The sequence below is a fragment of the Podarcis muralis genome, chromosome 12 (assembly GCF_964188315.1).
Source record: "Podarcis muralis chromosome 12, rPodMur119.hap1.1, whole genome shotgun sequence".
Taxonomy (NCBI): domain Eukaryota; kingdom Metazoa; phylum Chordata; class Lepidosauria; order Squamata; family Lacertidae; genus Podarcis; species Podarcis muralis.
In genome coordinates this window covers 27,982,856-27,995,405 of record NC_135666.1, presented here as the reverse complement: position 1 = coordinate 27,995,405, position 12,550 = coordinate 27,982,856, and the positions used below count along the sequence as shown (strand labels likewise).

Genomic DNA, 12,550 nt, shown 5'->3' with positions numbered 1-12,550 from the left:
ATACTTGGCCAGTTCTCATTACTGCTGCTCCCTGTCCACCTGCTCATTGAGGCTCCATGCCTTGCTTTAGTGTCTATAAAGGAGGGCTAAAGGGTGTTTTATCAGAGTGAGACATTCTGGGCGAGGTGGTCAGGAGAGTAGTTTGCCGCAGTGGCTAGAAAGGTTGTTAGAACTAAGCTTTTTCTAATCTTAAACATTTCTAGCCTCGACCACGGCACAGAAACTCTCCAGGCTGCTTCACCCAGAATGCCTGCAAGGCAGGGAAGAGGGAGAGAAAACACAATTGCAGCTGACTCAAATATGGCAGCAAAACAAGGCGGGGAAGTTGAAGTGGAGGGGGAGGAGGCAAGACGTGTGGTAGTGGCAGGGGGAATAGGTGGGGCAGTGGGCAGTGGCAGCAGCAAAGCGGGGGGCCCACTGCCCTATCAAACCTGGTTCCAGCCCTGAGTTTTGAAGATCTGTTTTAAAGTTTTCGTTCTGTTACAGCATTGTTCCTGCCCATTGTTTTGTTCTTGGTATATGTAAATCCAGATTGCTGAGATGTTGATAAAGGGGACCTTTGTAGAACTCTAGAAAGAATATTGAAGGTGCCACAACTGGCTTTAGGAGATCGTTTTCCCCCGCATGGAACAAAATTTTTAATATCTTGAAAAAGAAATGGCAGGGCTCTCTTTTGATTGGAAACCCCAACTTTTGATTAGGCAATATTCCCTTTTTAAAAATATATAGTGGCTCTTTAATTACTCTGTAGTGGAAGAAATACACTGTGCATCTGATTGGGGAAACTTTCATCTGTTCTTACTACAAATCTGCTAGGATTAAGCCCACTGAAAACAACTGCCAGCCAAGTCTGTGCACAGTTTAGTCTAGCACAAGTAAAGTCCTTTCCACAAATGCTACATAACACCTCCCAGGTGATGGTGATCATTGACCATATGTTGCATGTGAATAAAACTGTAATTTTTGTGGAGGGATCCTTTTGTTATTGTTTGCTGCAGCAGGTACCATCTTAAATGGAGCATTCACTCATTTGAGTGAGAGGAGGGTAAATGTTTCTTGGTTGCTGCCATCTGTACTTTTTAAAAGCTTTTATATTAAAAATAATGATCATCATTTTTAAAAAAAAAAATATGTTATCTGATTAATTGATGGTACCTCTTTAGTTGATCAAAATATTTTTGGTGAATCAATCTGATTAACTCAATAATTGATTCAACATTTGTAAGGTTAATTTAGGGATAGTCTGCTTTCCTTTTTAAAAAAATAAAGTAAAACTTTCTGATTTCAAAGTAGGCTTGAGTGCAAATGTTTGTATGTGAAACAGAGTTAGATAAAAATAGGCTATCTTCTGGAGCTTCCAGAAATAGTTTTACAATCCTGGTCTTAAAACCAAGGAGAAAATGGTTGAAATAAATAGAAGTGCAGTTGACTGGGCAGCTACCAACCACGTTCATACCCTGGTAATCTACAACTTCATTGTTAACTATTTGATATACAGACATTGTCACAGTACCGCATTGAATATTTTCAACTCGGATTGTTGTATTTATATAGTTTTGCAATAGCTATGGCCTAAGATGTGTTATTTCTCTAAAGGCACGTTGCAGGAAAACAAAAACGAAAAGCTGGCAATATTATAGTCTTAGTATCAAAAAACTGTGAAGTTTTGCAAACACCCATGGATTGTTTCTGAAGTGGCTATTTAAATGCAACTCTTACTTCTGTTAGCTTTATCGTGAGCTGCTTTTGACTAGTTATTTTAGGATGGAAGTTTGCCTGTTGGGTCAACATTGAAACAAACTGAATTTGTTTGTTTTATTATCATGGTGACTTATACTTTCTTTTTCTCATCTCCTCATTGTACACATTATTTAAAGGATTTCAGGTGTGGCTTTGTTCTTCTGTACTTTCCCACTGTTTGGTATGCTGCTGTTGAAGCCATTTTTGGTGGGAAAAGAATTTCTGTAGAACTGCGTATTCTCAAGAGGGCCAATGCATGAGGGACTTGCTCTTTTGCCACATTTTGAAAGCCATTTTAATGTTCTCTTAATGCTAAATGGTCAAACTCCAGAACTGCATTGTGTCCACATCAGGCAAAAAAGACCTTTTTTTTTTTAACTAAAAAAATGGTCTAGGGGAGGTGTGGGGAACCTTTTACAGACCAGGGGCTGCATTTCCATCTGAGTAGTCGTCTAGAGGTCACATGTCTGTAGTGGGCGGGGCCTGAAGCAAAAGTGGGTAAAGCAACAAATACCTCTAGCCAGACGGGCATAAACACTGAAGGAAGGTGTGAAGGGTGTGGCCTGGGGACAGTCCTGAGGGCCAGATAGAGAGGCCTTGAGGGCCACCAGGTCAGTGGCACCACACCCCTGGTTTTAGGGAATATAGGGCCAATGAGGAGAGAGAACTGGCAGAGCTAAAAAGCAGGTTGCCAAGAAGGCAGTTCAGAAGCAGGAATGAGAATGAGGCAAAGAGAAGCTTGATATGAGAAGAGACTGGAGGGGAGGAGAAGGCAAAGGTATGCAGGGAGAATTAGAAACTGGGGAAAGAAATACAGTCATGCCTCATGTTGCGTCCGCTCCAGGCTACATCTTTTCAAGTTGCGTCCTGTGGCAACCCGGAAGTACCAGAATGGGTTACTTCTGGGTTCGCCGCTCGCGCATGCTCAGAAGTCCTAATTCGCACCATGCGCATGCGCAGACGCAGCGCTTCTGGATGCGAATGCTTCTAGTTGCAGACATGCCTCTGGGATGGATTACGTCCACAACTCGAGGTTCTACTGTACAGTGGTACCTCGGGTTACATACGCTTCAGGTTACATACGCTTCAGGCTATACACTCCGCTAACCCAGAAATAGTGCTTCAGGTTAAGAACTTTGCTTCAGGATAAGTACAGAAATTGGGCTCCGGTGGCACGGCGGCAGCAGGAGGCCCCATTAGCTAAAGTGGTGCTTCAGGTTAAGAACAGTTTCAGGTTAAGAACGGACCTCCGGAACAAATTAAGTACTTAACCCGAGGTACCACTGTACTCCATTGACTAGGCATTGAACAAAAGGTCAGGGTTTGGTATTTATGCCTTGCTCAGCCAATCAGGAAGGCTTTTCTTTAGTGAGATGACTACCACATGAACTGAAAGAATACATGAGAAGGTGGTGTGGCCTCACCCCATAACTGGCACATGTTGCTGACGTGCCCCCCCCCCCAATCTGTCAGCATGTCTGTAGAGCTTCTCCAGGTGAAACCAGGTGTGCAGGCCTCCTCCTTACACATAGATGGGCTGCTATGTATGTTACTTTCGGCATACACCATGACAGAAATACTCTAGCGTAGCAAGTTTGTGCTGGCAATTTCTCAGAGCCTAATTTCCCAGAGTAGTTTATTTATCATAACTCTTAAAGGTTCGGGAATAGTAGGAGCTTGGTGACCGGCTGAGAGTAGTCAATGTCATAGCAATAACAAAGGAACCTCATATATGCGTTTATATGAAGCCCGCACTATTTTGATATATTGGATGCTAACAGACAAATGTTTCTCCATAAGCTATCCAGAAAGCATTAAATTTCTGCTGCATTCAAATTATATTCTGAAGTTGAAACACCTTGCTTTTAGCCCTGTTTGTGCATCCTGGGGCAAAGACTTGGAATAAAAAATATCGCTTTTCAGCAGACCTGTATGCCTTGCTGCCCTTTTGTCTGGTAGGGAAGCATGATTCAAGCTGTCATTGTTATTCTGTTACATTGAGAGGTCACTGGGTTAAATTAGAGGCCTGTGTTCATTCAGCCTTGATGGTATGAGTCCAAGACTCCAGAAGAAAAGCTGAAATAACCAATCTAATAGGCTGGCCACCTGTCCAGTGGTGAATTAAAATTCAGACCAGGACTAGCTTGAAAGTACTAGAAGCCTCCAATGCATCTATATGCCCATGAAAGATAGAACAAAGGGTTGGGGGATGAGCTTAAATGCAGAAAAAAATAAAATCTAGATGTTTCTCAAGAGAAGGGTTGCTCTTCTAGTGTAGATAATCTATACTGTAGTGAACGTTTGGAAACATCTCTTGGTTAAATTTTTCTTACTTTTACTAAAATAGTTTTGAAAATGGATAGCACCAGGTCCAACTCAGTTACAAGAGATTTTGGGTCAGTAGTAGCAAAATGAGATCTGAAGTCGGTATAGATACTGATTTAGAATATTAAAATGGCTACTTTTTCTCTGAATTAATAGGGAAATGGTGGGATCCCCTTGTATTTACATTTTTCTGCTATGCATATTTTACAAAAACCAACCAGATAAATTGGGACATTATTTTGTTCTTTTTCTTAGCTCCAGGAATGATAATGGTAATATTTTATTATTTATATGCCACACATCTGACTGGGTTGCCCCAGCCACTCTGGGCAGCTCCCAGAGCTAAAAAAGAGTAAAAACACAGTACAACTTTTGTCTTGTGTTTCACTACAAAAATTATACCTCACACCTGAGTGCATTTAACGTAGGTTAACTTGATGCTTTCTTTGTGGGGCTACCCATAAGGTTGTCCCAGAAACTGCAGCTAGTGCAAAATTTAGTGGGTCATCTACTCACAAGGGCAGAATGTCACCATCAGGTTCTGCCATTGCTGAAAAACTTGAAATGCCTGTCAATTAACTACCAAGCTGAATTCACCCTTATGCCGCTTGGATCCAGGATACCTAAAATACTGTCCTATCCCTTTTATATCAAATCAATTCCTGTGCTCTGCAGAAGAGGGTCTCCTGCAGATACCACCTCATCATGAAGGCCATTCCATAAAATGTTGGAACTAGACTTTTAGTGTGGCAGCGCCTATCCTTTAGACCTTTCTCACACCGTATACCAGACGGACACTGTCTTTATTTTTTGGCTGCCTATTGAAGATCATTCTCTTTCAAGTGAGGGATTGTCTCGTTTAAGTGAAGATCTTTTAGCCTGCTCTCTAATCTGCAGTTGCCTACAAACTGTGTTTTTATATGTTTCACTGTAGATGATTTTATTGTTAAATTACTTCAGGATGGTTTATGGGAAGTGCTTCATAAATGAAATAGATAAATATATAAACTTAAGTAAGCTGCAGTGAAATCATTGGGATGAAGGGGCAGCTTCAGCTGAAAAGTTTGGTGTTGGCTGAGGTGGTGAAGGCACCATGAGAGTTGTGTCTCGGTATTGGGTCATGTTTACTTTTCATGTGAATACTCTGGCACAGCACATGGCTGAGCTTTAGTTTACCACCTCATAAAACGTGGGGTGGTGAACAAACAGGTGGTAAACCTCTTGTCATATGTCTGTGATGGGTCAAACAGTCATCTTCCCAAATAAATCATCCCATGGGGCTTAATCTCTTCAACTGTTTGTTTGAATCTGTCCTATTTCCATTTGAGCATGTTTGGGAAAAGTGCACCCTTTCGTCTTTCGTTATTTTTGCTTCAACTCATTGATCTACTCTTGTTCTTCCTTCAGAATTGCACGTCTGACATGTCTGCGGGATATGCTCTCATTCATAGCGATAAACATTTAAATACAATCTTGGTGTTTAACTGGTGCTTTCCTCAGCAAATCTGTTATGTGTGGACAATGTTACCTTCTAAACAGCTTAGTTCAACAAGGTTTCTTAGATGCAGCTGAATGGGTGATTAAAGATACGTGTACGCATATATATGATGTCCACATTTTATGTATTTGCAGGAAACACTAACACTTCCTATAGCTGTCATAATGTGTGGTGTTCCCCTGAGGAACCAGATCTATTGTGTGAAACATTTAGGAGTTAGAAAAGAGTTCCATGAGGCTAATAATTCCATTTCATTATATAAACAACTGAAAAATATTTCGTATTAGTTTCCTTCTTCCTTCTGTTTTTTGGCTTGTTATCTTCCCAAGGGCCTACAGTTGAGCTGATTGATAACCGTTAGTCAAATCCAGTAACTGTATCTGTCTGTGGTTGGAGAGGGGTGTTGAAGTGGATGCCAGGCTTATTCAGTTGTGGTTTTTTTCTTCAGGCTCCCAATCATGCCAGGCTTTGTCACAATAGTAGATATGATGGGCAAAGGAAACCGTTGATAAACCATAGAAACCAAAAACTGTTACTTGCCCTAACAAAAGCAAAGAGGGGAGGGGGAACGCCAGCTTGGCAGACAGGATGATTTTTTTTTGAGAGAGAGATATTTTAAACAAACGCAAAGCAGTGACAGAATTCAGTTGTGTTGCTAAGCACAAAGGCAGCATTTGCTAGAAATGATGCAGCATCAAACCTTTTGTGAGAGCAGGAGAGTTGTAACATACATACATACATACATACATACATACATAAATAAATAAATAAATGTGTTTGCGAGAAGTGGTGAGCAAGGGGGGGGGTTATTCATTTGTTTTTGGTCATGTTCTTTTTATGTATTTTGTTAATTTTAGCTTGTATTTTTATGTTGTGAACTACCCTGAAATCTGTGGATGAAGGGCAGTATACAAATTTAATGAATAAACAAACAAAACAAAATCCTCAACTGATAGCCTTGATCTTTGTAAAGAAGAGTTGTTGTTTTCAAAGCTCCAATTGGTTGTTTGTTAAGTATAAATTTACGGCAATCCGCTAGGAAGTTACTCTGCACAAATTCTATTGGAATGAATGGCAGCTTCATGGGAAAATGGCCATTTCATCCATTGAGTTCAGTTCCTTTATATGTGGCTGCAATATTATACCCACTTACCTGGTAGGGCGTCCCAAGGAATTCAGTGGAACTTACATTTGAGTAAATGTGTGTAGGATTGCACTGTTAGATTCTATTAAGATCTTTTGAGAAAACCTACCTTTCTGAAGCTCAGCGGGAGATAAATTTGTTGTGTGCATTAAGAGCTGTTTTGTTGAAGGAAGTTATATTGAAAATAACAAATGAAAATAAGTCTGCAGTCTCAACTACACTTGCTTAGAATCTGTAAACTTCACTAAAATCAATGAGGCTTACTTCCATGTGAATGGGCTTAGGTTTGGAGTGAAATTTAACCTACTTAAAAAGATAAAGCTTTGTATATTTTGACACTTTGTATGTCAAAGATACTTACTTTATCCAGTATAGTAATGAAAATGTATATATAGTTCTCCAGTTTACAAGAAGCTGCCAACAAAATAGTTTCAAATTCCAGACAGGAGTGCAGAATATTGTTCCCACTTTGGGATCATTTAATTCAAACTGAAGATATTTCAAAATGCACCTTTGTGTTTAGTTTTTCTAAACAAAAAAGTAGTTTACATAGGTTAAAGGAGGCAATTTTATATTTATAGGTATAAATCTATCTACTAGTTTGCCCCCTTTTATCAGATTTGTCTTAGCAACTCCCTCTGTGCTCATCAAGGCTTTTTGTTTTATTCATTTTAAAATTATTTTAAAGCATAAGGTTAATAGACATTCAGGCATGTGGAAAATCAAATAGATATCTGAAAAAAGATAGGACAGCGGGACATTGACAGCCGAGGCAAAAACATAACACAACTCTGAAATATTTTGCCATCTTGTACCAAGTAATTACAATCCTGAGCCAGATTTGCTCAAAGGGAATGAGAGGGAGCACAGTGTGGGATCTGATGCTGTTTAGACGTTTAAAGAATTATATATTTTTTCCAGTTCATAAGCACATCACAGCTCCTTTGATACTGGCTACCTCTGTAGACGCCACATCGTTTCAGCCAGAGGGACTGTGAGAACATTTTATAGCCTGTAGATCAGTGTTATTGCAGACCCTTTTGTGGAATCTAGGAGTAACTCACAATATTCCAAAGCAGATGGAGGCAGATGGTGGGGAAAAGAGAGGACTGAAATTGAATGTTTCAGAAGAGTGATATAGGAAGCTCCCTTTTACTGAGTCAAACTATGGATCCACCTATCACAGTACGTATTGTCTACACTTACTGGCAGTGTTTCTCCAGGAACTTAGGCATGGAGACTGTTCCAAGCCTACCTGGAAATGCCAGTTATTTACATGTGTTCAGCTACTGAGCTATAACCTTTCCCCCTAGGGCATATGTTTTATTCTCTGCTGGTCCATAGTTCATGACTAGATATGTGGACTTAAGTTCATCATTCTATGGGCTTAAGCTACTAACCACGATGGCTGTGTTCTGCCTCTGAATGCCAGTGGCTGGCAATCACAAGTTGGGAGTGTGCTGTTGCACTCACGCCCTGCTTCTGGGCTTCCCGTAGACATTGGGTTGGCCACTATGAGAGCAGGACTAGATGGGCCATTGGCCTAATCCAGAGGACTCATTTAACCTTCTTAGAGGGTAGATTGGTTGAACCTTAGGAGAAATTTATTGATGGCAAGAGCAGTTCAAGAATGGAACCAATTACATTGAGGGGTATTGGGCTCACCTTCACTCAAGGTCCTCATCGAGAGGCTTGGACACATTGGGGCTTCTCTGGTTCAGAATTTCTTGCATTGACCAGTTATCTTACCATGGTGTGCTTGAGCTCCATGATAATAGACTATTATCCAGACATAGTTGTCTGGAGCAGGTTTTTTCCTTTTTCCATGACAGCAAGCTGGTCATCATGACCAGGTCAGAATGTATGTTAATGCTCAGCGACGAGCTATTCTTATCTTGCTGTGCGTCTCGCAAATAAAACTGCCTATATATTGAGATCATCATTATGCATTACTTTCAGAGTGCCTGACACATTAGTTAACACTCATAACAATGCCTTGTGCTCAGGCTTAAAAGAAAAGCAACAGCCAGCAGATCGAAGGCATATGGAAAAGAGAATGAAGGAAGGATGAAGTAGCATCTTGAAAACAGGTGGCTCCTGTTTAGCCCTTAGATGAAAATCACTTGGTTTTTCAAATACATATAGAGGCATGTAAATAACTTAACATTATTTCCACCCTTTAACTCATTATTTCTTGAGGCACTTCAGGTATATTTAAGGAGTATTTTTAAAAACATGTACAAGCAGCCGTGACCATTTTGCATGGGGGTTCCATTCCTCCCCCCCCCCCCTCAATGGAGCATGCATAAGCCTGCCTGTTCTGCCCCCTTCCGGGTCCCACCGGATGTGTGCAAAATGGTCACTGCCTGTATGCATGTTTCAATATAAGACAATAACAAAGTACTTCATAATTTTGATGTGAAATCAGACTCCATGTAATTTTGTCAAACAAACTGATTTAGTTAAATCAGAGCAGCCAAACTGGATGAACTCAACACATTTGCCTAGTCCTTCCTGATGAATACTGTATATTGTATTGTTTTGAGCTCAAATCGCTATGGTATATACTATGAACAAAATATCAATTTTCTGTCTGCTGTCACGAGAGCTCTTAATTTCTTCTGCACGTTTTTAGTAAGCTTTGATAAGGCAAAGCAGCTGCTCCAAATTATATATTTTACCTCATCTTGCTTTCATGGCTTTTATGCCAAAACCCAGACAGCTGGTATAAAAGTTGAAATTTCACCTTGTGCTGCATAATAGCATGGTATTTAGTGTTGTAACGGTTTCCGATGCTTTTATTGTTTTGAAAGTCTAACCTTCTTCTGAAGCCCTTTGCTAATCGTCCATATTCCATTACATATAATTTCAAACGTTTGCTTTATCTAGTTTTTAACTATAAGTGCAGGCCACACTGTGAGCCATTAATTATCACTTGATATAAGCCACAGAGGTGGTACCAAGTATACCTTGATCAACAAGCTGGGCAAATTAAAAACGTACATGAGTGGAAAACCAAATCCGGCATTCACACTGTTACTCAAGCTATGCCTGTTTAAATTAGGTTACATTATTTTTGTTTCGTGGCAAAATTCATATATTTTTTAAAGGAAGTAGTAGAGAATAAGGAAAGATCAGTGCTGTTGATGGAGGATGCTACCCCATTACCAGCATACAATTAAGATTCTGTTGCCAGACCAGTTGGATTCTGTGTGTTTCAGGCAGCAAAAGGGCATTCTCAACCCCCTTAATAAAAAGTACAGTAGACAAACCCAAGAGACCATTTTGGTTTTTTAAGGGTTACGTGGACAACATTTGCCTTTAAAGGGGAAGAACCATAGCGCAGTGGTAGAGCATCTGCTTTTCATGCTGAAGGTCCCAGGTTCAATCCCAGGCATCTCTGAGTAGGGCTGGGAATGCCCTGGGGAGTTTGAAACCTTTCCCCAAAGATTCTGTGTTGTATTGTCCCAGCATGTGTGGCTTAATCCATGATTCATTGCTGCTTATAAAGCATTTAGCACAGTTTTTAATTCTATTTTTCAAAAACCGGTGTTTTAGTGATAGAAACAGAAGATGGTGTTAATTGTTCTTCTACAAGGTACTTGTAACATTTGAGGTAACCAATAAGTTGACTGCTTTTGTTTCTTTCTTTTTTTCTATTTGCTTTTTGCTCTGGTGTTAGAAAGGCCTCAAGTAGGTAAGAGTTAACTTCCTTCATGCTTTCATTCATGTGTGCAAAGGCTTTCAGCTGATACAAGTAGGAGTATGTTTGGTTAAGCAAAGTTTATTCCATGAGAAACTGACCTACTGGCATTAAACATTTGCTGTTCAAAGGTTTCCCATCATAGCAGTCTGATTAGAAATATTTTCAGTTGGTGAGGCCCAAAGCAAATATGTCTCAAACTTGGAAGGTAGAACTAGGTGTTTTTAAATAAAAAACATTCTAGTATGTTAGAAAGGAATGGTCTTAATATACAACTGGTGGGACTATACATCACTCTGACAGCCTCCTATTCAACTACCCCTCCATAGTAAATTGGCACCCCCTCTTCTGCTGTTACAAGTATGTTTTGATCAGTGAACTGATCAGTGGTTGAAGACTTAAATTTATGAAATGGTCATTCCAGATCCCTTTCCACAAATGACCATTCAGATAACCTGAATACTGTCCCATTGCCAGTTTTGAAATAACATTGGCCTTTGCGCATGGAACGGGAGGCACCTTCATGCCCTTTGCATTATGTAGCTAAATGTCTTGGACTGGCCCTGTTTTCAAAAGAAGCAGTTCACATGGTTATCTGAGAATCATTGGGTGATGTACAGCACATTTTCCAAGTGAAAGAGGAAAACAGCTGTCATCATATTCACTTAATGCTGATGTTAAATGGTTCTTACCCATGATCAGATTGCAAGTGAAATAGGAGAACCCAAATATAAGATAGTAGTTTCTTGGGCTAACACGAGTTATAGTCCACAACATCTGGTGAGTAGCCACATTGGCTAACATATTGAATTAGAATGGAGGTCATATTTTGATCATCTGTAGAATTTTACATTACGTTTCATTTCTGAATTGTTTCTGTTTTAATTGTGCTTCTTTTTCCTCTAACCATCCAAAAGGAACCTCTAATGTTGTTGTTGTTGTTGTTTCCAGCTAATTCTTAGAATTCTGGACTTCTCTGACCAGCCAGAGTTTGTGGAGTGTCAGCTGGTAAAAGAAGCGCTACATAGTAAAGTGAAGTTCTTCTTTGTGAAAAGTTCCAAACCTTTAAAATTTTGCTCATCTCTGTAAGGCCAAAAGAACAAACAGTCCTAACTAATGTAGGGATCAACACAGTTTGGCACAAACTGCTCACCAAGACTCTTGGTTGCTTTGCTGCGACAGAGTAGCACAGTGACTGGGATGGGGGACCTGGGGTCTTCCACATGTTGTTGGAGTCCAGCCAGTAGGGCCTTGTGGTCACGGATGAGGGGAGCTGGGGTTCAGCAACATCCAGAGAACCACATGTTCCCCATCCCTTCCCAATGAGGTCGCAATGCAGAAGAGTCACTGCATACTTGTAAGGGAACCACAGGTGCATATTCTTTTCCATATTACCTAGTGAAAAGGCAAACAAGATTTGAAAACCGAATCACAGCTTTTTGCATCGGCCTCCAGGAGCTGCACCAGTAAAACTACAAAGCAAGTTTCAGCTTTACAAGATTCCTTATCGCGCATGTAAATAGCTCATTTGGATAATGGCCAAGGTGTGTAATCTCACTCTTTGATTTTTTTAAAAAAAGGTTTTTCCCCCTTAGAAGGGAAGCGGAATCTAAGCAGACTTGACTATAATCTTCATGGATTCCTTATCTTGTTTCAAGGTTCATTACCTACTGAAAGGGTTGACATAAAAATACAGTGTCTGTATTCTTTGTCACCTCCCAGCTTCCCACACTGATCTCTCTAGAACAAATCATATGACCCTTTGCAAATGGCAGAATGAGAGCTAAGAACCCAAATGTTTCCTTATAAAATGGATGCCCAGTAAAGCCGTCGTTTGATTGCTCCATTAGCTTCTCCACTTACCAGTCAGCACGCAGCGAGATTTGTACATTTTCTAGCACACCAGAGTATAAATTGAACTAAGAACAAGCCAAACAAAACACTGGAGTGACCCAGTGAGACGGATTTGATTCACATCTGACCATGTGAATCAACCTTTCTGTCTGTCTGTCTCTATTTTTTTTTATAAGCCACTTTTTTTCAACAGCTCAGAGTGCTCAAGAAAGAATACAAACTATATGCATGAGAACAGTATAAATCAAAGAGCAAAACTAAAATTAAATAGAACACAGCTGAGCCA

At 40.1% G+C, this 12,550-nt stretch overlaps 1 protein-coding gene across 3 annotated transcripts in view; it reads left to right on the top strand.

Moving 5' to 3' along the window:
- CDK6 (cyclin dependent kinase 6) overlaps window positions 1–12,550 on the top strand; it is a 98,019-nt gene that overhangs the window by 69,934 nt on the left and 15,535 nt on the right. The gene's annotated exons all lie outside the window — the stretch shown is intronic.